A 4,250-nucleotide genomic window follows, 5' to 3' on the forward strand; every position below is an offset into this window, starting at 1 on the left:
GTAGTGATACTGCCTTGGAAACCCAAGGAGGGGTCGCTATGAGTCGGGTTTGACTCGACGGCACATAACAACAACAACAATCATCTTTATCACATATGCTTGATTATTCTAATAAACAATTGGGAAAAATGGTAAATAATGAGTGGTTCTAATGAGTGCATACCTCCTGGTATTACTGTTTACCTTATAGGCCTGTCTGTACTTTGGCTGGAAGTTGAGTCATGGTGGTTAAGATCAGTCCCTAGCTTGAAGGCTGTCTAAGTGCCGCCATAGTTCCACCAGTCCATCAGTCTTCATCAGACCAGTAAGCCTGGGCTTTTTTATGATTTTGAGTTTTGTTCCACATTTCCCCCATCTCTATCCAAGACCTCCTATTGTGATCCCTTTCAGAGCAAACAGCAAGGGGTAGCTGTGTACCATCTAGTTCTTCTGGTCTCAATGTCATGGAAGCTGAGGTTCATATAATCCATTGATCCTTTGGAGTAATTGCTTCCTTGCATCTTTGATTTTTTTTTCACTCTGGACACAGAGACCAATAGTTGCACCTTGGATGGCCACTCACAAGTTTTTAAGACCTTAATGGCTACTCACCAAAGTAGGATGTAGAACATTATCTTTGTGGATAATGGTATGCCATTTGGCCTTAGTGTCCTCCAAGAAGATAGTTCAGAGTCTCCATGCCCAGCTATTCATTCCCTCAAGGTGTTTGGTTATGATTAACAAATTTCCATAATTTTGCCCCCTGTTTGCTCTACTACATTGATTGATATATTTGTAGCACATATAAATACATAGGTAAAGATACCCTCTGTCAAACATATATATTAATAAATGGGTATAGTTCCATTCACCTTCCCATCCCTGTTAAAACTGTGTCTATCATTGTACCCATTTGTAGATTATTGTTATTACTGTCATTGCAGGATGTTGTTGTTGTTGCTAAATGCCATCAAGGCATCTCCAACTCATAGCGACCCTACACACAGCAGAATGAAACACTGCTTGATCCCACTCCAGCTCTGCGATCCCTGCTATCCTTCAGCCCATTACCACAGCCACTGTGTCAACCATCTTGTTGAGGACCTTCTACTCTTTCACCAACACTCCACCTTACCAAGCATGACATCCTTCTCCAGAGAATGGTCCCTTCTGACAACACGACCAAAGTAGGTGAGACCAAGTCTGGCCATTCTTGCTTCCAAGGAGCATTCTGGCTGCACTTCCTCTGGTATAGATTTGTTAGATCTTTTAGCAGTCTGTGGTACTTTCAGCATTCTTCACCAGCACAACTCAAAAGCATCCACTCTTCTTTGGTCTTCCTTATTCATTGTCCAGCTCTCACATGCATATGAGGTGACTGAAAATATGATGACTTGTGTCAGGTGCACCTTAGTCCTCAAGGAGACATCCTTGCTCTTCAGCACTTGAAAGAGGTCCTTTGCAGCAGACTTGCCCAGTGCTATATGTCATCTGATGTCCTGACTGCTGGTTCCATTGGCATCGATTGTAGAACCAAGCAATATGAAGTCTTTGACAACTTCAATCTTTTCTCCATTTATTATGATACTACTTATAGGTCCAGTTGTGAAGATTTTTGTTTTCTTTATATTGAAATGTAATCCACACTGCAGACTGTATTCTTCAATCTTCATCAGTAAGTGCTTCAAGTCATCCTCACTTTCAGCAACCAAAGTTGTGTCATCAGCGTATCTCAGGTTGTTAATGATTCTTGCTCCAATCCTGATGCCATGTTCTTCTTCATATACCCAGCCTTTCAGATTGTTAGAATACGGATTGAATAAGTATGGTGAAATGATACAACCCTGACACAGTCCCTTCTTGACTTTAAACCATGCAGTGTCTCTTTGTTCTGTTTGAATAACAGCCTCCTGGTCTCTGTACAGGTTCCTCATGAGTATAATTAAGTGCTCGGGAATTCCCATTCTTCTCAATGTTATCCATAGTTTGTTATGATACACACAATCAAATGCTTTTGCATAGTCAATAAAACACAAGTAAACAGATTTCTGGAATTCTTTGTTTTGAGCCAAGATCCATCTGACATCAGCAATGATATCCCTCATTCCACATTCTCCTCTGAATCCAGCTTGCATTTCTGGAAGTTCTCTGTCAATATACTGCTGCAAGCCTTTTTGAATTATCTTCAGTAAGATTTTACTTGCATGCAATATTAATGATATTGTTTGATAATTTCCACATTCTGTGGGATCACCTTTCTTTGGAATGGGTACAAATATGGATCTCTTACAGTCAGTTGGCCAGGTAGCTGTCTTCCAAATCTCTTGGCATAGCCAAGTGAGTGCCTTCAGTGTGGCATCCATTTGTTGAAACACCTCAATGGGTATTCCGTCAATTCCTGGAGCCTTGTTTTTTGCCACTTCCTTCAATGCAGCTTCAACTTCTTCCTTTGATACCTTGGTTCTTGATCATATGGCAACTCCTGAAATGGATGATCATCTACCTTCTTTTGGTACAGTGACTCTGTGTATTGCCTTCATCTTCTTTTGATGTTTCCTGCATCATTCAATATTTTGCCTATAGAATCTATCAATATTGCAACTCGAGGCTTGAATTTTATCTTCAGTTCTTTTGGTTTGAGAAATGCCAAGTGTGTTCTTCCCTTTTGGTTTTCTAACTCCAAGTCTTTGCACATATCATTATAATAATTGACTTTGTCTTCTTGAGCTGCTCTTTGAAATCTTCTGTTCAACTCTTTTATCTAGCCATTTATTCCATTTGCTTTGGTAACTCTCCTTTCAAGGGCAAATTTCAGTCTCTTCTGACATCCATTTTGTTTTTTTTCTTCCTTTCCTGTCTTTCCACTGACCTTTTGCTTTCTTCATGGATGATGTTCTTGATGTCATCCCACAATTCCTCTGGGTTTTGGTCATTGGTGTTGAGTGCATCAAATCTATTTTTTAGATGGTCTCTAAACTCAGGAGGGATTAATTCAAGTCATATTTTGGCTCTCATGGACTTGTTTTAATTGTCTTCATCTTCAAGGTGAAATTGCATATGAGCAGTTGATGGTCTGTTCTACAATCAGCTCCTGGCCTTGTTTTGGCTGAAGAGAGTGAGCTTTTCCATCACCTCTTGCCACAGATGTGGACAATCTGACTCCTGTGTATGCCATCTGGTGAAGTTCACATGTATAGCCCCCATTTGTGTTGTTGAAAAAAGGTTTTTGCAATGAACAAGTCATTGGTCTTGCAAAATTCTGTCATGAGATCTCCAGCATTATTTCTGTCACCAAGACCAAATTTTCCAACTACCAATGATCTTCTTTCTTTCCAACTTTTGCATTCCAGTCACCAGTGATAATTAACACATCCTGATTGCATGTTTGGTCAATTTCAGACTACAGAAGTTGATACAAATCTTTAATTTCCTCATCTTTGGCTTTGGTGGTTGGTGCACAAATTTGAATAATAGTAGTATTAACTGGTCTTCCTTGTAGGCATATGGATGTTATCCTATTACTGACAGCATTGTTCTCCAGGACAGATCTTGAATCATCCTTTGTGATGATGAATACCACCCCATTCTTCTTCACTCTGTCATTCCCAGCATAGCAGATCATATGGTTGTGTGATTCAAAATGGCCAAAACTGGTCCATTACAGCTCACTGATGCCTAATATTTCAATCTTTATGTGTTCCATTTCATTTTTTTACAACTTCCAATTTTCCTAGATTCATACTTCATACATTCCATGTTCCAATGATTAATGGCTGTTTACAGCTGTTTCTCCTCAATTTGAGTTGCACCACATCAGCAAATGGAGGTTCTGAAAGCTTTACTTTATCCATATCATTAAGATTGGTTCTATTCTGATGAGGCAGTCGTGTTTTGAGTGCCTTCCAACCTGAGGGGCTCATCTTCTGGTACTGTAGCAAATAATGTTTCCAGGCTATTCATAAAATAGTCCAGTAATGTATCAGACAGTGTTTCTCTGCTATTCATAAGGTTTTCCCTAACCAATTCTTTGAGAAATGGATGGCCTTTTCCTTCTTCCAAGTCTGTCTCAGTCTGGAAGCTGTGTTGTAACCTGTTGCAAAAACGACAAGGAGGCCACATGTTCTGACCTCCTCTAACCCTACAAGGGGAAGGCAGGATTACCAGCAGCAACCCAAGGCCTATTACTGCAAGGCCAGACATGCTGCCTCCCTCCAGCCCTTTCACCAACTGTTCCTCCCAAAGCACCCACCACCTCTCTCCTGGGTTCGATA

Source organism: Orycteropus afer, unplaced genomic scaffold, assembly GCF_000298275.1.
Source record: "Orycteropus afer afer isolate SDZICR_OR568_19922 unplaced genomic scaffold, OryAfe1.0 scaffold00028, whole genome shotgun sequence".
NCBI lineage: Eukaryota > Metazoa > Chordata > Mammalia > Tubulidentata > Orycteropodidae > Orycteropus > Orycteropus afer.